The following is a 26,539-nucleotide window of genomic DNA, read 5'->3' as shown; positions in this document are numbered from 1 at the left end:
AAAGTTAAGAGCTCAGGTACAGAACCTCATATCTATTATCAGATCTCTATTGAAAAGAAAAAATAAGAGGAGCCAGGAGTGAGAGATCACAATGGATCTTGTGAAAGTGACACACAGGAGTGTGAGGATTTGAACACTTCAGGGATAGCAGGTAGCCTGGCCTGGTGAATTGTGTGCAGATAAGGATGAAAGAAATAGTAAATAGTCTAGTTTTCTGGAAGAAAAAGGTGAATGACAAGAAAGCATGCTAATTTTGGAAAGACACGTAAGGAACATGCAAGTCTTCGCATGGCAGGATAGTAAGTGTTTTCTTAGCAGTACAGACAATGGAATGACACTGGGAATAGGAGGCTGCCATTGCTGTGAACAGCATTAGGTGGCACTAGGGATAGCCCAGCATGAAATTCAGAGACATACAAAGGACAAGAGGGGGCTCTATCTCCCAGGCCTGCAGTGGTTAACCTATTAAGGCAAATTCAAAGTCAGTCTCAGGGAGAGAAATCCACGTGAATCCAAATATCCGGGCAGCAATCCCCAGAGGCACCAAAGGTAATGAAACATTGGTATCTACTGCTCCTATCTGTTATTGCTGATATTCAGATAATGATGCCAATACCCAGCTTGGGAGGAGGAGGAAATGCTGCAGGAATAGCGTGTTTAGCTCATCTCCTGGAGGGTAGAGAGTAGGAGAAAAGAGACAGGCAAAGGTCACAAAGGTGACCTCAGAAGACCACACCTGCTTCTTCATTCAGGTTAAGAAAGTCACTCCCCATTTCTAGGAGTCACCTGAGAATGCCAGAAGATTTCCCTCTCCTGATGGATTCACAGCAGTTGTACATTATATTTGAGTTGTATTTATAATTTTGAAGTGCTGTTGAATCCAGTATCTCAGGTAGTGTTCTTCCTGAGAAAGCTTATACTTAGGAGAGATGTGTGTGACGGCTTGTGTAAGGGCTCTGGTGTAGATCCATTTTACCATTTTTCTAGACCACAGGGTATATCTTGAAGGATTGGGGGAAGATGTGTTACATGAAAGACAGAGCTTTTTTAGGAGGCTTCTGAAGAATCTAGGATTAGAGCTGAGGGATGATGAGACTAAGGAAATACTGCTTTTCCTCTCTCAGCCACACTATAGCAGACATCAACAATGAATTATGAGACCTTTCCTCTGAGCCCAGACTAAACAATACTGGGATTCTACCTCTAATTGATCAGAGCTAGCATTTGGGACTCAATCTTTTCTCTTTCTCTGCCTTGTAGTATCATCTCTAGTTTCTTTAAACTGTCAATAATGTGGAGTGTTAGTACATTAAGCCATTGTCAGCCTCTGGTACCTTCATGTGAATTCATGGGTCAGATTGCTCTGTGCAAGTTCTCAGAAGCACTAAACTGGGATGGAAGGGAATTTGCTTAGGAAGGGAGTGACCAGTGTTATCTCTCCTAGATTTTCAGTTTTTTTTTTTTAACAATCTCTTGAGAAGATGTACTGTCTACATTGAAGAAATCATAGTATGGAGTTTAGGGCCAATTTTTAACTCCTTTAGGTCCCACTTCCTCACTTGGAGGATGAGAATAATGACACCCACTACACCCACTCACACAATGTCTTTGAGAGTGAAAGTCCTCTAACTGTGGTTTGTACATTCGAAATGCAAGGTCTGATCATTTAGCTACATTAGGGACAGAGAAGCTCTCATTTTTTTCAAGTCAAATGCACATGAAGAGTAAGGAGAGGAGAAGAAGAAAGGATTGAATATTTATTTCTTAGCTTTTTAATGGCCTTTTATCATAAATATGTTACCTCTTATATTTTTATAGCTATTCCATGAAGTTGGACTATCAAATTCATGGTCTTCTAGATCCCAGAGCTGATCACTTCCAGAGACAAGGTTTGAACTCAGGTATATCTGAGTACACTTTCATATGTCAAAATCCAAAGTCTTACCTGTGCATTTTGTAGTTACTTCTTTCCTCAAGTCTTTTTTGTAGAATACACAGCAGTCTGTAGACCAAAATGAGACAGACTAGGAATAGGAAGGTACCTATGACCAAAACTCCAGGAGACAAGTTTGGCTGGGGATGGAGAAATTCACAGGAAATGATGAGGAAGTCACAGTGAAAAAGTCAGAACTCTGCTCAGCAGGCCTGGGTGCAAAGTGAAGTTTAACTTGGGGCAGAAACATTGAGGAGACATTTGCACTCAGCTTCAACTCGGCCAATGTGAATCTAGAGCAATCCAAATCAATATAGGGAGGCATAAGGTAGATTTCAGGTGGAAACAGTGTGCATTGTGGTCAACAATGTATCCTATTGAAATGAGGTCAGATGATCCAGATTCTCCAAAAACGGAAGTGGATTTCTTACCTATTCAAGTTAGCTACCATCATTGTATCAAAAAGAGGATATACAATTTGAGTACATGTAACTCGAGATACATGACACTGAAATGTTAAGCAGTGACACAGTGACACAAGTGCCAATTATTTAAAAGACTTTCAATTTGGCTTTGATGTGTTGGAATAGTTGAATGAAGTTTGGAATGTCAAGCTCCATTCCAAATACACATGTTTGCCACACACATTGAGTGTGATTTTATGGATTTTGGAAGATAGGGGATACTCTTTAATATCTGCCAGTTTGGGCATCAGAAATTCTATGGGGAGTTGCAACACAAGAGACAAATATAACAACCGATTTTTTTCATACTCTTGCACCTAATCCTTTAAATCGGATTAATTATCCAGTGTATTGGAATAAATAGCATGGAGTACTTTCTTTCCTATACCAATTAAGCACAGTTTCTACTCAAGGCTAAAGCTACCATTAGGAGGAAGGGAAGGACTGCTGCTTGGCGCTAGCTAGCCCATGTCATTGCCCTGTGGTTTTGCTGTATGTGGGAGAGAAAAAGAGGAGAGTAGTTATCCAAAGAAGCAATGGATCCACCTATTCTTTCTGCAGCATGCAAGGAGAAATCAGCAGAAAGAGCATCTCTTCTGGTTTCTTTATTGATGTGCAAATTTGTAGTCATGCTGCAGGGAAGCTGAAGGAAAAGAAACTTGCAGGAGAGGCAAGAGGAAAACCAGCAGTACAAACAAAAAAAGCCAGTAGGAGTAGACTGAGTGCAGAGATCTTAGCTCAGCCTCCAGGTTGAGTGAGTTGGTACACGGATGTCGACTTAAAATACAGCTAAAGCTTATACAACATTTCAGAAGTGTGGAAAATGACATTTATGGCTCACCCAAGGCCATGGTCCTAGCAGACACAGGCCTGGGCTGCACCAATGCTCTGGGGATCTGAAGAAACTTGAGTTCCTAAGGAGAAGTGGAACTCAGCGGTAGTTCCTGGGTTGCTACTCATTTTGGCTTATTATGTGTTAGATTAAAGCAGAGTGGTCCAGAGATTGAATATTTTGCCTTCAGCTCCCATAGCCAAAGTAGCAACACTATAGGCCAACTTTACTAAGGGCATTGAATGATTGGTTCTTACACCTACTACAATAAGGTTTACTTGGAAAATTTCCATTTCAAGTCAGGAAAGGCTCAATTCCTAGCTTCCCTTGAGGAAACTGGAAACTTTATTTTTTAGGTAGCTCTAAATAGAAGTTTTTAATTCTTCTTTGGTATCCATTTCTTTTTTTATTAATAAGTTTTTTTTATTGTGAAAATACTGTACAGAGAGGTTACAATTACATGAGCAAGCACTGTTGCCTCCTCCTTTGTTTTTCCCCTACCATCCCTGCTTTAATTTTTTTAAAGAAGATTTTCCAATGACTCTTGCACAGGGAACTTCTGAAATACTCTGTTTTGAAGAATATGACATGATTGGGCAGTTGTTTTCAATGCTCTTCAAACACATTCACAAATGGAACCTCAGATCCATTAGAATCCCAGTCTCAAAGTCACCTCTGGTCTCTGGTTCTTCCATCTTGAGTAAGTCAAATTCTGTGGTTCCATGGGTGTATACAGAGCTCTCATTCAGGTATTTTTCTTGTCTCTTGTTGGTCTTCATTGTAACCATTCCCCTGTCCTCTCCTCAGGTCCCAGTCCATTATCCTTTCTTCAAAAGAAAGCATGATCACATGCAATAGTAGTTTCCAGGCTATTAGCTATATTAGCTTGATGCAAACCTTCAGTTTTTATGCTAAAATAAACAAAAAATGATAGTCTATCCAGGAAGGACCCACATAGAAAGCACTTGTTAATTTTATTATTAGTAGTAATAAATTGTAATAGTGATTATTATTATATTTTATTGTGAAATATTGCAGAGGGGTTAGAATTACATGGGCAAGATAATGAGTGTATTTCTTATCAAGCATGCCTCCTCCTTTGTTTCTCCATCCCATCCCTTCCCATCTCCCATCCCCCCACCCCACCCCCTGCCAAAGTTGTAAAGTTCGTTTTTCGACATAATGATTTGTACACCTCATTGTTGCAATGGGTCCACCTGTATCCCTAGTTAAACGATTTGTTTTTACCCTTCTCCCCCACAAATTATACCAACATCAAATACAGTGAAAACAGGGGTTATACCATGGGGGAGGGACATACAAAGAAATCATCTTATAAATATGTTAGAAACAATTGCATGAAAGAAAAAAAAAACATTTGAATACTTATCTTGGGGTACATTTCACCTAACATCATCTTACCTGACATTTCTGCTTGTCTCAGAGATATACTAGTTATGGAAATAAGAGAAACCATGGGACCTATGTTTCTTTGGGCCTGTCTTACTTCACTTAATATATTTTTTTCCAAGTCTTTCCATTTCCTAACAAATGGGGCAATGTCATTCTTTCTGATGGAGGCATAGAAGTCCATTGTGTATATATACCACATTTTCTTGATCCATTCATCTACTGAGGGGCATCTGGGTTGGTTCCATATCTTAGCTATGGCAAATAATGTTGCAATAAACATAGTTGTTCTGGTAGCTTTAGTATGGTCTTGTTCATTATCATTTGGGTAAATGCCCAAAAGTGGGATTGCTGGGTCATAGGGGAGCTCTATGTGGAGTCTTTTGAGGAACCTCCATACTACTTTCCAAAGTGGTTGAACAAGTTTACACTCCCACCAACAATGCAGTAGGGTTCCCTTCTGTCCACATTCCCTCCAGCATCTGTTGTTATTAGAGTTCTTGATTATAGTCATTCTAACTGGGGTGAGGTGGTATCTCAATGTTGTTTTGATTTGCATTTCTTTTATGGCTAGAGAGGTTGAGCATTTCTTCATGTGTCTATTGACCATCCTTCTTTCCTCTTCAGAGACGTTTCTCTTAAAGTCTTTAGCCCACTTATTTATTGGGAAGTTGTTTCTTTGAGGATTTGTTTTTGGGGGATTTAATTTTTTGAGTTCCAGATATATTTTAGATATGAGACCCTTGTCCGTTGTATGGCTAGTGAAGATCTTCTCCCAATCCATGGGCTTTCTATTGATCTTGCTAGCTATGTCCTTTGCCATGCAGAAGCTCTGCAATTTCATTAAATCCCATTTGTCCAGCCTTTCTTGTAATAGTGATTATTTATCAATACATTTGTGAATTTTTTTTTGGGTCTGGTCGTGGTGCCTGAACTCTGGGCCTGGGTGCTGACCCTCAGCTCTTCAGCAAAAGTCTAGCGCTCTACCACTTGAACCACAGCACCACTTCTGGCTTTTTTTTCTGCTTATGTGGTGCTGAGGAATCGAACCCAGGGCCTCATGCATGCAAGGCAAGTGCTCTACCACTGAGCCACCTTCCCAGTCCGTGAATGGTTTTTGTTGTTTTAGTTTTTTATTAAAAATTCAGCCAGACATCAGTGGCCCTCTCATGTAATCCTTGCTACTTAAGAAGCTGAGATCTGAGAATTGTAGTTTGAAGCTATCTTGGGCAAGAAAGTCCATGAGACTTATGTCCAATTAACCAGCAAAGAGCTGGCTGTGGCTCAAGTGGGTAGAGTGCTACCCTTGAGTACAAAAGTTCAGAGATAGTGCCCAGGCTCTGAGTTCAAGTGCAAAGACTAGAACAACAGCAACAACAACAACAAAAATCACTTTCCTGGAAACTTTCTGTCAGTCACTCCCTCATTACCTAGACTTTATTTTACCTTATGTGTGTTTGAAACGTGAGGGTTTAATTAATCCTTTTGCTATCTTATACTTAGGATATAAAGGTTGCAAGAATGGGAAATGGTCACGTCATTTATATTCTTCTTGGTTCTCTAGCACTTGCTCATAGAAATGTGGCTCTTGACATTTGGATAGAAAAATACACATCATTGGGCAACACTTTCCATCCCTGACGTGTACTCTAAGAAGACAAGCCCATTCTAAATGTCATCGTGACCTGCTTCGCATCCCTCAGTCATAATATTTTTGGACTAGATATATCTAGATATAACTTGTCGATGATTGATATGACTTGAAAAAAGTCAATTACAGATAGGAAAAAAAGTGTTCCCATGAAGGAAGAGATCTGTGAGGGAAGGCCAAAGATGTGTCTGGTTGTGTGAAAATGTGCTTGAATCCAAGCTGAACCACTGCTCCTATAGGATTTATACTCAATAGAAAAGGGAAAACACTGGGCTGCTGTATGGCATCTTCTGAAAGACAACAGATAGATGGATTGATAGATAGACAGATGGATAGCTAGCTAGCTAGCTAGCTAGCTAGATAGACAGATAGACTGTTTCCAAAATTCTAGGCCTTTTCCACTGGCAGCCTCAGTAATGATGATGGCCAAGTATTTGGAGACTAAAGGCAAATGAGAAGCCAGCTGCTCACTATGGGGAGCTTCAATGCGAGAGAGGCAGGTGGTGGCTACACCAAGACAAAGAGAGATAGGCAAAGGTGGTAGAGAGCCCTGCACAGTGAGAGAAAAGATCCCTTTCTGCATCCTACTGGGAGTAAATGGAGAGAAAGCAGAGCCAAGATACCCCCTGGGAAGGGGACACGTGGATTCAGTGACTTCAAGGACAAGTTGTCACATCCTCCTGTAGACTGATGGGTCACTAGCCCCAGGGGATATTCAAGACACATTTTTGATTTATTCACTTCAGTGGTACTAGGGAAATCATAGCAATGAGAGGTATGGTTTTGGTTTGAGAAATGAAATAGATTTGGAAGGACATACAGATCACATCTGAGTCAAATTATAATACCTACTATTTTTGCTTCCCTTTATAGGCCAATTTATGGATTCAAGATTAGATCAATTGTGAATATCCACACAAACGTCTTTAAGTGAGACAGCAAATATACAAAGTTGAGAGTTTGGATATTGCAATTTAATTGAGTTTGGCCGCTTGTTTACAAGGTCTGGTGTGGTTTGATCCCACATTCTCCTTTTTGAAGATTGCATTTCTGTTTCAGCAGTTACTACTTTCAAGCTTACATTACAGATGGTATTTAGTGGGGGAATGCCACAAATTCACACTTAATGTTGGTTCCGTAGGGTAATTAGGGCATTTGATTCATGTTTTTATACCTCCCATTCCCATGCTGTCTTTCATAGTTTGATCGACAAGTTCCTTTATTCAACATGCCTGTCAACCACTAATCTAGGCAGTGGGTTAGTTTCAGGAAAGGAAAATCTTGCTTTCCCTCCACTGGAGGTGGCAGACATCTGACTCCCTTGACCATGGCATTACCTAGGAACAGATGTTGTTGCTTATATACAAATCCCCTTTACAATGAGAATCCAGAGGTACAATAGATACAGTAAAGTATTATTGGCTAAAAGGCTCCGAGACCCTGGTGTAATCAAATTGTTCTTCCTTGCTCTCTTCACATGCTGCATGAACCGTGTGTAATTAATGCTCTGATGAGATTTGTTGCTACAGTTTATTCCCATGAATGTGGACAAGTCTGGACCAGAAAGGCATAGGAAGAGGTAAGGACATTTCATAGATTATGCAAGAAGAACTAAGTCAAGCAAATCAATGAGGACTTTGTAGATCTAGAGGATTGAAATCCACAAGAAGAAGCATGATGAAGTCTAAGAGATTAAATCCCAACCCAAGAAAATGAGGAAGGAACTAAAAATGTGATACTACTCCTACTGATCTGATGTGACCTCTGTTGACTGATTATCAACTACTTGTTTCTGTAGTGAGGATTTTGATATATTACCTAATTAAATGCCTAAAATAAAGCCAGTTAAATTCTATTGTCCCCATTTCTAGATGAGAAAACTGCAAATTAGAGGATTAACTTACTTGTCCTATTTCAAACAATTTAATTAAAAAACACCAAGGCCCTAGAATAGTAATGGAGTCAAAACTGGAACTGAACATGACTAATGTAAACTCAGTGTGCTTAACCTTCACAGCCAAGAGGCAGAATTCCTCCTGGCACAGTTTCTGCTGACTTCTCTTTTGAGAAGTCCAGTTGATCTTTCCCAAGCAGCTCATTACTTACTTCCATCACGCAGTCTTGGAAATCCATCTGTTCTGACACTCTGAATTAAAGCTTTTGTTTATCTAATATACACATGTTTTTTTTCCCCTCTAACTTACTTGCATGTTGCAGGTACGTTATGTCAGAAGAGAATCAATAATACCACTACTATTGATACTAGTGGTATTAGCTCTTTGAGAAAAGGGGCTGCTTATTCCAAACAACCAGATAAATTCACCCAGTGCATGTGCTGTTTCTTCAAGCAAAGCTTCTTTGAAATAAAAAGAATCCCAATGTATGCAAAGATAGTATTAAGAAGTACTGATATAGTAAATAATGCCTTGCTATTAGTGCCTTACAATGGAGCAGTTTAACGGACTAGCATTTGAGAGGATCAGACTACCAAGTGCTAGAACTAAGCTGTCCAACATAGTAGCCATTTAGCCAAATAGAACTATTGAACACTGTAAATTTGGTCATTTGAGTTGATGTGTAATGCAACATGGATTTGGGAAAGGTTACTATGAGAAAATGAATGCAACATATTAATAATTGCTTTGTACTGATTATATTTTATAACCATAGCACTTTAGATATATGGGTTAAAGTACATTTCAAATAATTTCATTTTCTTAATTGTTTAAAAACATCTGTGTGCATGACTCATCCTGCGTTCCATTGCACCAACTAGATAGGCAGAGACCAGGAGGATTGTGCTTTGAGGCCAGCCCAAGCAGAAAGTTAATGCGACAACATCTCAATCAACACAGCTGGGTAGGGTGGTATTTGCCAGAGATTCCTGCTACATGTGAGGCCACAGGTTGGAAGACTATGGTTTGAGGCTGGCTTGGGGCAGAAGTTGAGACCCTTCCTGAAGAACGACTAAAATAAAAAGAGCTAAGTATATGCAGCTCAAATGCTAGAATGCCTGCAGAACAAGCAAGTGGCCCTCAGTTAAAGCAACAGTATTGCCAATATTAAAACAGTACATGCAGCTACTAGAAAATTTAAAGTCACATTGGTGGCTTGTCCTTTTTAAAGAATTTTAAATGCTGTCTGGGGGTGAGAATTCAAGGCCTCATACTCCCTTAACTTGCTTAACTGGCTGGCATTCTACCACTTGAGCCACACCCCTAATCCTGCATTTTGCTGGTTAATCTGGAGACAGAACCTCATAGACTCCTCTGCCCAGTCTGGATCTGAGCCAGGATCCTTTGGATTTCAGCCTCCTAAGTAGCTAAGATTACAGGTGTGAGCCACCAATGTCTGGTTCTTTTTAAAATCATATTTCTATTTTAGACAGTGTTATCCTAATCTTTGGACTGCAGCAAGAAGGCTTTGGGTTGATGGGATGGGTGGGAATAGGGTTGATGGTGAATACTTGAAATTATCCCTGTCCATGTTCTAGCTTTCCTTGGGCAGAACCTGCTGACTACAGTGGTTTCTGAAAGAGATTTCTGACAGTGAAGCAAATATGCACCATGCATATGCCTGATTCAGCATTTCCTTTGGAAATCAGCTCTTTGGTTCCTAATCTAAAACCTTTCTCTAGGGCATCCATATTCTGTTCCTAATCCCTATTTCTAAACTGTTCTGCTTCCCTGTTGCTGCCATGCCATGTTTCTGGTGCTCTCTCTCTCTCTCTTTCTCTCTCTCCTATTTCTCACTTGTTTCTAGACATACAACACTATTCAGGGCTTGCAAAGCCTTCCTTGATACATGGATCTCCATCAATCTCCTTCATTGACCTTCTTAGGTACTTAGTTCCTGAATAATAGCTTTGAACACACACCTTGCTCATTTTTCTTTTCTTCTATCACAGTTGGGAGCACTGTCTCACAGGTCATCATTCATCTGGGCCAAGCTGAGTAGGCGCTTTATAAACACTTGACTGTTTGTCTCGGTGCTGTTGAGTCTTCTTATTACACATGTACTCCTTGTGGAAAAGGGTAGTGGTGGTAAGTGGCTTGAGGCTGGCTACCATGCCTTCTGAGGTCGGGGAATCATTTTTAAGCTTCATATCACTCCACCAAAATGTACCTAAGTGCCCCAATGAGAAAGACTAAGTGGATTCTCACCTACCACGACTTGTGTGCATTTACTTGAGCTAACTGCCACAAATGTGTCCCTTATAGACCTAATGCATTACCTCAGATTTCTCTAGCAGAAATATACTTCTTGTTGTGCCTTGATCTTTCTTGAACCTGTGACATCCCTATGAAAAGGAACATTTATTACCCCCAGACACCACCATGGTGTAGTTGTCAGAAGACGCTAGGTGGGGGATAGAGCTCTGAGAAAGAGAACACATTAAGGAAAGAGGAAATGAAGATGCCTAAAATCACACTTAGCTCTCTTCCCAAATTTCTTGTGGACTTGCCTTCTTCTGGGTCTAGAAGGAGTTCACATTCTGGCTTTTCTTTGCATCCCCACAGAGACGGCACTGGAGGAATAAACCTTGTGACAGTAAATCAACAGAGCTGAGAGATCAGTCAGTCGTCAATCTTAAGAGCATTCTAGGATTTGTGGATGCCTTGAGAAGGATGCTTAGAGAAACCGAGGATAGGGTAGTTATTAAAAGAGATTAAAGGGTATTAGCCAGTGCCTCAGCAAGCTATAATTAAAAAAAAGGAACAGAAAGGAGACAGGAGACTAATTTTTCTAGGCGCTCAAATTTCAAGGAGGAGTGAGCTGGCCTGTGAACCATTACTGGTTTATATTAATTCTCCTGTATGGTTCAATCTAACCCAACTACACATCTTTCTCAGTTAGAAATGCCCTAGTCAATTTCACTCTATAATACAAAGAGGAGGCAGCCTGAGAGACCAGAGAGCCATGTTCACCTCCAATGGTGTTATTCTCCAAAGGATTGTAAATCCTGTTCTAAAAATAAGTGAGTAGTTTTTAGGACATCCTTGATATAAAGGAGGGAATTACCATGGTGTTCATCTGGGGAAGTTGAGTTCAAGAGAAGGAAAAGATTAGATCATCGACAGAATACCTGAGAGCCAAATGCATTACTAAGCAGATACTTTACAACACAAATCACAGTGATTCTGTCCCTTTACAGGGAGTTAGGACGGCATAAGGAAGACAGGAGGTCACCTACTTGCTGAGGGTTAAGGAATTCCTTCTAGTTCTCCCCCCACCTTCAAATATCCCTTCACTCAAACATGGGCTTGAATGGAGACCTCATGATTTCTGATTGACTTTATATTTTTTTATTTTTTAAATAAAAAAATTATTGTAAAGATACTGTACAGAGGGGTTACAGTTACATGACTAAGGTAATGAGCACACTTCCTATCGAGCATTGTTACCCCTTCCTTTGTTTTCACCTACCATCTCTTCCTTCCCTGCCTCCTCGACTCCTCCCTGCTTCCAAAAGTGTAAACTTCATTTTCAACATCGTGTCTTGAACATCTCATTGTTTCAATGGGTCAACCTGTAATCTTATTTCAGCATTTTGTTATTTCCCTTCCCCTCCCCAAATTAGAAAAATGTATATACAAGATGCAGGGTACAGGAACTAAATACAGTGAAAACAGTGCTTATACCATGGGAGAACATACAAGATAAATAAAACAAATCTCATAGTTCATTATAAGTACATTAAAAAAAAACAGCAAGAAACATAAAACCTCTTGTGTTCTTATCTTGGGGTTCATTTCACTTAGCATCATCTTACATGGTCAGATATACATAGTTTTTTTTATTACTTTTCTGGTTGTCCTAGACATATACTAGTTACTGCAAATAAGAGAAACCAATTTTGGTGTGAGTGTAAACTTGTTCAACCACTTTGGAAAGCAGTACGGAGGCTACACGTAGGGCTCCCCTCTGACCCAGCAATCCCACTTCTGGGCATTTACCTAAATGATCACAAATAAGGCCATACTAAAGCTACCAGCACAACTATGCTTATTGCAGCATTATTTACCATAGCTAAGATAGGGAACCAAATCAGATACCCCTCAGTGGAAGAATGGATCAAGAAAACGTGATATATTTACACAATGGAATTCTATGCCTCTATCAGAAAGAGTGATACCACCCCATTTGTTAGGAAATGGAAAGACTTGGAAAAAATTATATTAAGTGAAGTAATCCAGGCCCAAAGAAACATAGGTCCGTTGTTTCCCTGATTGACTTTTTCACTTTTAATTCTCATATTCAGAGCTTCCTGAGTTTACTATATTTTCACAATGTTTCCTGGTCCATAGCAGATTAAGAGAAAGTTAGCCAGAAATAGCAATATTGGAAAGTAGCAGCTGACAGCCTGATAGAAGGAGGGAGAAAGGAAATTAAAAAAATCAGACTGAAGAGTTTCAAAGAGCATAAGAGTTGAGATCAAGTAGGTTAGGAACTAGCAGCAGATTTTGAGTCAAGACTCCCTCAAGTATGACTATGTGCCAGTGAAATGGCCATGGACTTTGATTAGATGTAACTAAAACTTATAAGAAAACATTGAAATTAAATTTAGTATCCTCAACTAGGTTGTGGGTAAGTGAACTGGCTACCAGAGGATGTGGTACATCATTCTGTTCAATCTTCAACATTGCTATGCAGTGGGTATTATTATCTCTAGAGAAAACTGTAGTTTGAGAATGAATGAAGGTCAATTTGACCTGGGAGCCTGCATCTCTCTTTGTGCAACACATTCAATGTAAAGCACAAAGGGTAACATAATGATGGCTCCCTTTTCTACATCATCATTTTTTCCCTCTACTTCTTTTTTTTTTTTTACTTACTTGTCTGCTTATCTCAAAATCTCTCCTTATTCTGGCTACCTTGCTAAATTGTTTCCCTACATCAAGGTCTAGCACAAGTTCCCTGTTTTGATAGGGAACTTTTTGCCACACACTTCGTGGCTTTATTGCTTCACAGCACTTTTGCCAACTGGGTTCTTAATGATTGTTTCTCCTCCAGTCTCAGTGTTCTACAGGTCTCTTTCTTTCTTTCTTTCTCTCCCTTCCTTCCTTCCTAACTTCCTCCCTCCCTCCTTCCCTCTCTCTCTCTCTCTTTCTTTCTTTCTTTTTTTCTGTCATGGGGCTTGAACTCTGGGGTTCTTCAGTGCAAGGCAAGACCTCTACCACTTGAGCCACAGCATCACTCCCGGTTTTCTGGGGGTTAATTGGAGATAAGAGTCTCTCAGACTTTCCTGCCCAGGCTGGCTTTGAATCACGATCCTCAGATCTCAGCTAGGATTACAGACATAGCCACTGGTGCCTGGCTACAGGCTTTTTACTATATAGCACTATTCTTTTTAGCTTTGTCTACTCATCTAAAAGTTTGCTTCTTCAGACCCTACGTTTTAGTTTTTGTTCCTTTGTCTTATTTCCCAACTCTACATGAGACATATTTTAATTCTTGACTGTTTACAATATCCAAGAGAAATAAAAGCAATCTGTACTTTTGTCTTCTGCTAGTTCGTGCCCATCTGTTTCCTAATCCATGAAATACAAGCCTCCAAAAGCCTGTCCAGGGATGTCTAAGATTATTTTAAGAGTTCATTCTCCATTCCTCATTGGTTGGTTCGGCTCATTGAATACCTGAAACCTTCTCCCTAAGTCCAAGTCCTTGAAGTCCTCGACAGCAGACACAGAACATTGCATTAATAAATTGTCATAGTCCTAAATATTTGGCAGAGCCAACACTAACAATTCCTTATCTGTCTGTCCTACTATAACTTTGGCCACAGTAACTTCATCCAGTTTCTCCACCCCTTTGTCACTTTCTCTATTGGTGTATTGTGAGTGCTTCTGCCTACATCTCCTTATCCCCAAAAGTCACTGTCCCTGGCTAGCTCTGACCCTTCACTTCCTTCCATTCTCTGGTGATAAGGTCACTTCATCAAGCTAAAGCTCATTAAAGGAAAAGGCAGAGAAGTGGTTCAGCATCCTGACCCCAGATATTGTTGCTGAAAAAGCCCTTTGCCTTTTATATTTCAACCTGAATAGGTGTATGACTCAGTAGTGGAAGGATTTGTAGCTGACACTCAATAGAAGCTGCTCTCGAATTTTGACAAATCCCATCTTGAGCCAAGAAGAGAAACAGATATTGATCCTAAGTGTACCTAATTCATCTCTGCACTTGTAATCCCAAAAGAAAATGCCTTCTATGACCACAGGGCAGTCAATATTTTTTCCATCTCGTAAAATAAATAGCAGTTATTTTGGTGTGTCTTCATGCATCTAAGGCACCAGAAGTAAAAAAAAAAGTTGATTTTTTCTTTTTTTTTTCCGACAGTGCAGTTATAATAACTACCTGGTCCCTTGTTTGTACTAATTAAAATCACATAAAATAATTTGGATTGATGAGTAACTAGGGGCAATTGTACCATACTTTGACCACATTAAGAAGGAAGCCTCACTCCCCAGACTAGGAGTGGTACATCTGCAGAGTTTGATCTGGAGACATATAATAAATTGGAAGATAATTCATTTCAAGGGACTCTCTGATTTTAGTGGTATTAAAGTTTTAGCTGGGGAAGTGTTCAGACCAGCCAGGGGTCTACTTACAAACATGGTTTTATTTATTGTCCTTTCTTTCCTTTACCTGTGAGAATAGAGTTAGTTATGGGAGAACTTCCAGAGGGTCAACAGGTCAGGCCAAACAGAGAACTGTTCTGTTTCCACAATCATTCTATATATTCTCAACCCAGATGGAGGGTTACAAGTTGTTGGAAATACTGAAAAACTGATTTGTGTCTATATTGATCCAAGCCCCACATCATTTCCCAACCACTTCAGGTCAATTCCAATCAATGAGCACAAAATTTCTCTGAAATGATGCATGTCAAGTGCTGAGCTTACATGTGGGCTAACCATCTGCTCCATTCCAGCTTTTTCTTACTCAATAATAATTATTTTGGTGATTATATCTGACTCGTTCACTCAAACAAATCAGCCTCCTACCTTCTTAAAGATCAAGAGCAATATCCGAAGTCAAATTTGAATTCATCAGCACTTTGGATGGTCATCAGTTTCAAATGACGAATCATTTAATTTTGGTAATCTGGTAGATTTATCTAGATTTTCCACCATGGTTTTTCTTTTTACCCTTAAGATTTTATTCAAATGGAAAAATGTAACTTGCTTTTGAGGCAAGTTTTTTTCTCATATTCTGCCAAAATTTTTGGGTGCTGGGCAAACAAGTCATTTTGACACAACACTCAGATATCTGGGAATCACATACACATATTCTTCATTCTCTAGCCAAGCCAACCTGCTACTTTTTTTCTGCCAAGGATCAAAGACTCTCACTTGCTATTAGTGGTGCTCTCTGTGGTTTCCCCAAGCACCTCATGAATAGATCTGCAGACTTTGTGCCCATCTCTGAGCAGTTTCCTTTGAAGGCACAGGAAGTTCATGCCCAAATCTCATCCTTCCCATTAAAGTGGACATAAATGGAAAATACACTGGAAAAAAAAACTAAACATGATTGTTTCTAAAAGAATAACATTTCTCTCTAAGGTGAATTTATAATTAGGAATAATAACTATAGTAAAATATAACAATCAAAAGGCTCTTTAATGTCAATGGAAGAGAGATATATTCCAATGAAGGAATATAATTGGATGAGGAATTAGGGGCACAAATTTGCTTCTTTATCCTTGGCCCAAATTAACTATGTCCTTAGCTAAGTCATGGAGCTATTCTGGGTTTCAGTGCACTCTTAGTGAAATGAAGGGGGGTGGGATTAGATGGCCTCCAAATGCCTGCTGGTTTAATATTCTGTGAATCTGTAACTCAAAGGCATGTAAATAAGCCAGTTGGGGGGAGATTTACATTGTTTTTCTAATAACTATAATGCAGAAATTGAGATATTGGGTTTATCTCAGCATGGTTAAAACTCAAGAAATATAAGCTTATGTTGTGAATCTCCTTAGTGGATCAAAGCATTTACCAAGGTTCTTCTTGAACGCTTTCATCTTCTAGGACTCCAGGGAAGAAAAATGCGGTGCATATTAGTAAGAGGAATATTCTCACAGTGTACATTGTCTGTGGTGATACATTTCACAACACAGTTGACACCTTAACGCACATGTATATTATGTGTACATATTCATGATCATGGGTTCTTATATACATTAAAAATAAGAGAACTGTTCTCATATACATTAAAATAACATAACTCAATGATAGTCTCCTAGTCCTTCTTTTTACAGGCAAGAACACAAACTCCCTGTGAAGAGAACTTGTCTCAAGCTGCTAAAGTAATTTTAAAAATTTGAGAGCTGAATCTTTTAGCCATCACTTGATTAATCCTTACTTTTTGTTTGTTTGCTGCTTCTACCAATTCCACACTATGTATGTGTGTACTATATGCGTGCATACTTTGATTTCATTAAGGTAAGATGTAAATACCTCATTGCTAATTTTATTGGTATAGCTAATGAGTACACTTAATAATAAAGATGCATTCTTCAAACCAATTAGGAATTATTAAACATCATCCACAGACTTCATACTTCCTTCTTAGTGTGTCTAGTAGCATAGCCAATTACAAATGATCCAAATTCATGAATTAAACCCAGCTCTAGTGTAGTTTTCTTTCCTAAGAGTTGAGACAAGAGTATGAGCCAAGAGTATAGGCTGGAAGGTCAGTCTACATTTTATCTCTCATATCAAGCTGGTGTTTATCCAACTTTCATTACTTCCCCAACATTTCCTTGGGTCTCTGCTTGCATATATCCAGCAAATGGAGTCCCTCACTGACTGCGATAGCCAATTCTGCCTGAGAACATTATTTCTTATTAGCGTATGACATTAAAATCCTCATGATCTCTTCTTTCTTGTCCTACTTTGACCTCTGCTGCTGTGTGTAGAGCCACCCATGCCATGATTTCTTGATAATCCCCTTACTTACCTGAAGACAACTCCTTCCACACCAGTCTTTCATCACCAAGCTCAGCTTTCTGATTCTATTCTCCCATTCATTCCTCACACTGTGTTTCCCCTCCTTTGAGTATTTCTCCCTGTCCTTGGGAAAACAATGTGCCCCAAATAGAACACGATTCCCTAGATGTTCTCTGATCATTGTAAGAGTATAGGGAGCAGCTATTCACCATGAACAGAATACTACCTTTCCATCAGGCAGAGAAACTCATCAGTTTTCACTTATTGCTTTGTTAAGGGGTGATGAATTTGCTCAATCATTCTCTTGGTTTCTCAGCAGAAGGCAGGCAGAGGAGCAATGGGCTTGATTTCAAGAATCTCTTTCTTGCTAGAACACTGAAAAGCCTGTCAATACCTTTTCTAGGTGCATTTTGTCAAACCGATATTCCAATAGACAGCCATTAGCACCTCACCCTAAGCTTCAGAATCACATTTGGGGGAATTTACTTTGACTGATCGCAGCTTGCAGGGATCATTTGGTTCTATGGATCCAATCTTATGTTTCAGAAGCCATTTCCTATTGGTGATAATGTGTGTACCCCTTGCTCATACTGATTTGCAAAGAGCAGCATAGAAATGAACCTTTTGATGTTCTTTGAGTCCTATCTAAAAGAAAGAACAATCTTTCTTTCCACCTCACCCCCACCCCAATAAGAACCAGCCACTGAAGATAAAAGATATCACACCTCCTAAGAAATCTGATGAAAGTAAATTGTCACCCTATTGGCATATTGAGATGGAAAGTTGCACAGTGCACTTTCCAGGAGCCAGCAATATGGATGTTTTTCTTTCTAGGAAAGTATCTGATTTGGGAAGTTTATTGTCCTATAGATAAGAATGTGGTGATTGGTTAGATAAAACCATCAAAGGTCTGATAACTTGGATTTCTATCATAAGTTGTTATATTCTTTAAAATCAGGGAGTCTAAGAAAGATAAAATTCTTAAGCACAGGAGTTTTATGTGTATAACTGTCTTCTACTGGGTGAACAGTAGTAATACAAAGAGGAAACAGGTTAATAGGCCAAAGAAAACAAAATCCAATTGGTGACAATAGTAATAGATTTTCTCAGAAAATATGTGATAAGAATGAAACATGCATTGTTTGGGACACCTGTAGTTAATTATTGTAGCTAAAGACATTAAAATCAGTGTTTTTGCTTATATATCTTCATAGACTGTTTGGCAATATTAAATGACAAAGGCTTAATAATCAAAAGTACTGAGTTAGCAAATGTTTTCTAATTTTAATAACTTCTTGTTGTAATTACCAAGTCTTAGAGTGAAATGATTTAATTAGAAAGTAATCAAGAAGTGTCTACTGTTAATTGAAGGAATTATAAAAGATCTACATTTTTAATATATTTCTGGTGTAATAAAATTAGAGTTTACCATAATTATTTTTAAACCACCCTGATGAGGAATGTTTGATATAAGAGCAAGATATTTGAAACTTCTGAGAGTGGCACCTGACACTGAATAAATAGTAGGATTTTAAGATGTGATTCCTCTTGTTCAGGAAATAATAGTCATATCAATGATGATGACAGTAATAATAAATACTTCAATTGTAGATAAGCTTTTCTAGCATGCATGAGACCCTGAATTCATCATCATCACTGCAAACTAATAATAATGATAATAATAATGATATTAACAATGGCTAATTTTTATTGAGAATTTACTATCCTCAGGGGAAAAAAAAACAAATGAAAGCAGAAGCTGTATGTTTAAATTCATCAGTGTATCTTCTGTGCACATAATAGATCCCCAGTGAATAATGTGAAACATTGTTGAATTAACACAGTACAGAATTAGAAATAAGAGACCGACATGGTTCCTAATCTCAGTTGGTGCACACTGGTTTGCTTGCTCACACTTGGCAGTGCAACTCTCCTGTTGGCGATGCTTCTTTGAGGTGAGTGGATTTGTTTCCCTTGAATTCTAGCATCTAATACAGATTTCTATATACATTTAGTTCAGTTCAAATGACAAAGACTTTGCCACAGTCCCCAGAGTACACATTTTCACTGTTTTTTAAAGAATGTTCAGAATACAGACATTATTGAATTACTTGGTTTTAGTGGGTATTTGCAGAATGAAAATGTGCAGAATAAAGCTTCAAAAGCAAAGGAAGAGAAAGAAAGAGAAGTTATTGCAAATTCCATGAGAGTAAGAGTTGTTCTACTCAATATTGCAAAGATAAAATCATTGCGCTTCATACTTTGAATGTGGATTTGAGGAAGTGAGAATTGCCTTTAGGTATTTAACTGAACAAAGCAATCATTATTATGGGTACTGGAAAATTCATCTCTTCACTAAACCCACCCATCTCTTGCTGTCCCTCCCAGGCCCATCTCTATGATACTCCTTTCTCACCATTACAGTCTTTAGCCACAGTGAATTACCAGGGGACTTAATAGTTATCTGGGGTTTAATGACTCTTGTGTGCGTCTTGGACCATCAACTCCTCCCGGACTCTCATTAATCCCAGGGGCAATGGCTTAGACCATGATCATTACTGCTTTAACAAACACTTCCAGGATACGATGAGAGTGACTTTTCATTTATCTTCCATGGAAATTCATTCTGTGGGACTGACACTGTCAGCTTCAGAGACAGAAGCTACTGTCTGAAAGTTAAGAAAAAAGGTATTATTGCTCTCTGTGCTTATTATATCTTGAAAGACAAAAACTAATTAAATGTTAAAGTTCCTGGCTTCCTGGAGACAGAGAAATGGCAGCCAACTTTGTTTTAAAAAGTTTTTCTAATACCAGGAGGAGACATCTGTTTTTATATAGGTACAAACTAATGGGAGCATGAGAGAGGTCATTGGTAAGGTGTAAGGAACTGATATCCTTGAAGAATTAATATTTAAAAGAATATAAAATTTAACTTACTAAGCCAGTGATCAAATGAATTGAATAACCAATATCTGTTCCTTTTAAAATTTCTGTGTTTTTCTTTGGTCTTTATCTGTTTGTAGATAAGAGCTGTTTATTATCACTATTTTTAAAACAAAATGAAATCTAAGCTTATAAATTTTTATGTGTATTGACACCAATTAGAAAAATTCTCCTGTTATTGAATTTTATAGTGTGTCATTATTAAAATATTTAAAATAGATTATTATAAGTAACAAAAATATAGAGCATATGCAAGTATATAGTTTAAGAGTTACATTAGAGCAGGAATATGTTAGCTAAATATTTTCATATCAATTCTTAGAATTTATTTCTTAGAAAATTTACTTCTTAGAAAATTCCCTTATCTAATTTCAGAATTTCAGTGCCTGCAGGCAGAAACTTTCTGAGTAAAGTTCCTGAGGCTCAGCAAATCAAAGAAAGAATTGATGGATGAGAGTGAATCAAACTAAAATGTTTCTGTATTGCCATGAAGCTAGTTAACAAGCTAAGCAGACAGCCTATAGAATGGGAGAAGATCTTTGCCAGCTATACATCAGACAATGGCTTCATATCCAGGATATACAAAGAGCTCAAGAAACCCTTAAAGAATCAAGAACCCAATTCATAAATGGCAAATGAGTTAACTATAGTCTTTTAAGAAAAAGGAGTAAAAATGGACAATAGACACATGAAGAAATGCTCTACATCTCTGGCCATAAAGGAAATACAAATCAACACTGAGATCCATCTCACCCTGGTTAGGATGGCCATCATCAAGAATACAAACAGCAGCCAGGTGCCAGTGACTGATGCCTATAATCCTAACTACTCAGGAGGCTGAGATCTGAGGATCGCGGTTCAAAGCCAGCCCGGGCAGGAAAGACCATGAGACTCCTATCTCCAATAAACCATCAGAAAACCGGAAGTGGCATTGTAGCTCAAGTGGTAGAGTGCTCGCCTTGAGCTGAAGAGCTGAGGGACAGCTCTCAGGCCCAGAGTTCAAGCCCCAGGACCGACAAAAACAAAAACAGATGCTGGCTCAGATGTGGGGCAAACAAAACCCTAATATAATGATGGTGGGAATGTAAACTTGTTCAAGCATTCTGGAAAGCAGTTTGGAGGATTCCTGAAAATCTAAGCATAGAACTACCCCATGATACAGCAATATCACACTTGGGCAAATCAGATTGCAAACCAAGATACAGTAAAGCCACTTAAACAATCATGTTCATTGCTACACTATTTACCATAGTCACCACGTTCCATTGTTGCATTATTCATCAAGATATGGGAACAGTCCAAATGACTCTCAGTGGATGAATGGTTCAAGAAAAAAAATATATGAATTTTACTCATCTATCAGGAAGAATGATACTACATTATTTGCAAAGAAATGGATAGACCTGGGGGGAAAATCATATTTGTGAGATAAAAGACACATGTTCAGTCTCATATGTGAATTGTAGAACTAACTTACAAAAGTACGAGTAAACACACACAGAGTTGTGCGTAAATGCGTACACATGTATTAACTGAAGTATGGAATTTGCAGGGGAAAATTCAGTGTAATTCCTTTGAAAAATGAACTCACAATCCAACAAAATGAATACCAGGAAATTAGCACTTGAAAGTATGTGGAGGAGGTCTAGGAAAGGGGTAGAGGAATGAAGAGAGAAAGGGAAGGGAACAATACAGTCATAATATTTAATGCATACCTTGTGAAACTAAGAAAATTGAGAGGAGGGATGGGGTTGGGAGTGATGGGAGAGAATGATGAAAGAGTTGGCATTCATCAAAATGCACTGTATTCATAAACTACTTTGCCAACTGGGAACTCTTTTGTGCAAATACTTAAAGAAAATTAAAAAAAATCTTACCCCTCAAGAATAGATAGATTGTATTTATAAACTGATTTGTTGAATGGTAACTGCTTAGTACATCTACTTTAAGATAATACATTAGAATTTTTTTAATAAGAATTTCATTGCTCAGTTCTTGACTGTTACTTCATTTTGAGCCACACTATTTGCATACTGGATCAGAGTTGTTTGTTGTGAATTTTACCTCCAATCTCATTCTCCCATTTAACATCTTCCCAGTTGGTGGTTATAAAAATATATCTCTGTTTCTGGGCTTCCTTCTTTCTAAATATTTCCTTTAAAAATAATTTTATTGGGCTAGGAAGGTGGCTCAGTGGTAGAGCGTTTGCCTTGCATGCATGAGGCCCTGAGTTCAATTCCTCAGCACCACATAAGCAGAAAAAAGCTGAAAGTGGTGCTGTGGCTCAAGTGGTAGAGTGCTAGTCTTGAGCTGAAGAGCTGAGCAACAGTGTCCAGGCTCAGAGTTCAGGCCCTATGACAGACAAAAAATAATAATGATTTTATTTTCCTTAAGTACTTGTTCGAGGAGTTTCCACTCAACCAATCAGTTTATGAACACAATGCATCTTGGCTTTCCAAATATTGCTTTCCTAATATTGCAGAAGCAGGAAAAAGGAATAATGCTGGGTCTCTGAGACCAGTTTCTAATGTCACTTCCCTCACATCATTTGCTGTGCATATACATTGGACAATATAACTTCTGTGACTGCCCCTGTCTTCAAGTAGTCTTGATGTGTATAGAGGAGAGTAAATCAGAGTACTTTCAAGGTTCCTTATTGTTTAAGGGCATATATGGGCTAAGAGGAGAAAGCATATTTTTACTTTGGTATTTTTTCTTACTCATTTCTAACCAATTTGGTAGCTGCTACCATGAATTTTGTTTTTCTTGGCATTATGCTTTGAGATCAGTTACTCGCCTGCACAATTAATCCTTGATACTGAGTTTCAGAAACCATTTTCAAAAATGGATTAATCCATAATGAAAGAAAACTAGAGTAAATATTTCAAGGGGGACAAAATTTTTTTAAATTAATTAATTAATTAATTTATTATTTGTGAACATACTGTACAGAGGGGTTACAATTACATGGGCAGGATAATACGTACATTTCTTACCAAGCATTGCAGCCTCCTCCTTTGGTTTACCCTTCACATCCCTTCCCAGCCTCCCCCCTCCCCCCCAATCCCAACCCTTCTCCTTCCCCCCTCCCCCCCTTCCCCCCCCCCCCCGCACCGACGTTGTAAAGCTCGATTTGGACATGACAACTTGTACTTCTCATTGTTGCATCAGATCCACCTGAATCCTTAAACAACTGGTTTTTCCCCATCTCCTCCACAAGTTATACTGACATCAAATATATTGAAAGCAGGGGTTATACTGTGGGGAAGGGACATACTAAGCAACAAGAGATAGTCTTAAAAATGCGTTAGAAACACATGCTATGAAAGAAAAAACATTAAAATACCTGTCTAAGGTTTCATTTTCCTGATATCACATTATCTGACCTTTTCCACTTGACTCATACATATACTAGATATTGCAAATAAGGGAAACCATGGGACCTATGTTTCTTTGGGCCTGGCTTACTTCACTTAATATAATTTTTTGACCCAGCAATCACACTTTTGGGCATTTACCCAAATGTTTACAAACAAGACCACACTAAAGCTACCAGCACAACTATGTTCATTGCAGCATTATTTACCATAGCTAAGATATGGAACCAACCCAGATGCCTCTCAGTAGATGAATGGATCAAGAAAATGTGGTATATATACACAATGGAATTCTATGTCTCCATCAGAAAGAATGACAATGCCCCATTTGTTAGGAAAAGGGGACAGAATTTTTTTTAAAGATGCAGAGCACCTTATATAACTTAGACAAAATAATGACTTCATTTGACCTCATTTCTTAGAACTTTCCTACGAATTCTGTGTTTGGAAAATTAGGATTTTATATCTTACTGATTGAACGTTTCTCACATTAATTCATCATATATTTACCTGACTGCCATCTTGACTTGGATTGAAGATGAAATAATTGAATTTATTACTTAGTTTTCTATAAATTTTAACTCAGAATAAAGAAAAATAGTCCAACTGCTATTATTATGAAAAAAATCTGCTCCTTGTCTAATGTTTTAAGATTCTGAAAAGAGCTTTGTATAAATGTTCTAAAGGAGTATATACTTAGAATGGTTGCCTGGAAATTTTCAAATCATCAAGTTAATGATTTACCCAGGGTGATATAAAGGTATCAGTGGTAGTATCCAGGCCTGTTTCCATATTCCTTATTTATTATTTATTTATTTATATTTTGTGGGGCTTGGGGCTTGAACTCAGAGCCTGCCTGGGTCCTGTCCCTAAGATTTTTCACTCAAGATTATCACTCTATCACCTTGAGCCATGGTTCTACTTTCTGTTTTTCTGGTGGTTAATTGGAGAAGAAGGACTTTTCTGTCCAGGCTGGCTTTGAACCACCTCCTCAGATCTCAGCCCCTTGAGTAGCCAGGGTTACAGATGTGAGCCACCAGCACCTGGCATCTTATTCCTTATTTTTGATCCTAGAAAATGGAGGAAATATTAATTCCTTGGCATTTCCCGTTTTCAAGGCTTTTAGGTTTCCTTCATATAAACTGCACTTCTTCTTCATAACCATGATATTGAGTAAGTATAGTTTCTTCATTTTTATCCTGGATTATTTTGTCCTTGGTCTCCCTAACCTGTCTTCAGTGAACTCCCTCAGTATCACCTTTGACCCATCCAGGGCACATTTTCCCACAAGGGCATTACTTATCACATGTTAGGGTAATGATCTGCTTATGGGTCTGTTCTCTAACATTCCCAAAAGACACCATGGTGTTTTATATTTTGATATTTATAGTATTTGTAAATACAAATGAATAAATCTACATGGCCCCTGAGATATTCTCACTTTTGTGTATGTAACACAATACGGGAGAAAACAATCTCAGGGAAGCAGGATTTATTTTGCCTCACAATTTCAGATATATTAGTCCAGGGTTATTTGGATTCTTTCCTTACTGGCTCTTATGGTAAGGGACAAAATGGTTCACCTCAGGAGGAGAGAGAGCCACAGAAGAAGCCAGGGCAAAATATCCTTTGAGGACAGCCTCCTAGTAGCCTATTTTTCTCTAGCTAGATTCCACCTCCAAAAATTCTCACCCTTTACAAAAATAATTCCATTACATTATGAATCCAACAAATTAATTCATAGATGATGTCAGAGACCTCATGGTTCAATTTCACCTCAATGATTGGGTCTAGCAGCTAGAAAATTAAGTTTTTAGTACCTGAACCTTTAGGGACACAGTTCATATCCCAACCCAAATATTATGCAACCATAAAAATTAAGTTAATAAGATGAATCACTTGAGAATTATGAAAAGCTTGAGATTTCTTACAACTTACTCAAATAGGACCATAAAGGACTCCACTTTGTATTTTGTTGGAAGTAAAGTTTATAACAACAAACCCCTCAGTTTTCACTATTTGGATACAGACTGGTTGAATCCTTTTTCAAAGAACAAAGGTTTCCTTACTGATAGAGCCATATTAGAATTTTTGAAGAAAAAAATGGGGATTAGAGAGGAGGAGTAATCCTTAAAGAAATAATTTCAAGAACTGTCACTTACCACATTTTGTGAGACCACATTTTAGAAGTCTAATTTTTGATAGAATCCAGGATTGAAATCTGCTGGAAGTGACTGACACAAGTATGGGGGGTGAAGTTTCTTTGAACTTTTTTCATGTCTCTATTTTAGATATTAGAAGTAAGAAAATACAGTGTATTTCCTTGTTATCATTCAGCTTTACTGTTCATTTCCTTGTCCATCAAATTTCTTTCAAGCTTCTCTGGAAAAAAAAATTTGTTTTCTATTCTCCTAGAGGGATTTTTTTTTTAATTTTGCGAGTCCTTGGTGTTTGTAGAACTAGGTAGGCTCTTAGTCAAATGTCTTCAAGTTTATCAAGGGAGATTTTGTAAAAAAAAAAAAAAAAAAGCCATGAATTTGAAACTTTTTACAAAGAAATTGCTAAAATTATCTCCCTCTTTTCTAAGTCCAAAGTGAAATGATTGGTGTTTTAAAAGCAGAATGTATTCAGCTGTCACCAAAGTGAAGCAGAGTAATGTCTCTGCTTTCAAAAAGTGTACAATATAAGATTGTTCTGAAATACACTCTGGCCATAATGGAGAACGTTTCAATTTTCTGTGAGAATATCGAACAGTTTGAACAACTTTAGAGTAATCCAGCAGCTATTTGTATAAAAGGAAGGTTTAACAATTTCACTTTGATAATTTGAATAAATTGATAAAATTATCACATATGGATATATTATATTACATAATTTAGTAAGTTGTGTATTAAACTCCATTCACCAGAAAAAGGAACCCTTAATTTTGAAAATGGGAACAGAGTGGATTGAATCATCTGCAAAGTTATTGACCTTTTTACTC

This window comes from Dipodomys ordii, unplaced genomic scaffold, assembly GCF_000151885.1.
Source record: "Dipodomys ordii isolate 6190 unplaced genomic scaffold, Dord_2.0 Scaffold25, whole genome shotgun sequence".
Lineage (NCBI taxonomy): Eukaryota > Metazoa > Chordata > Mammalia > Rodentia > Heteromyidae > Dipodomys > Dipodomys ordii.
The sequence above is the reverse complement of the archived record's forward strand: the minus strand, read 5'-3'. Positions refer to the sequence as shown.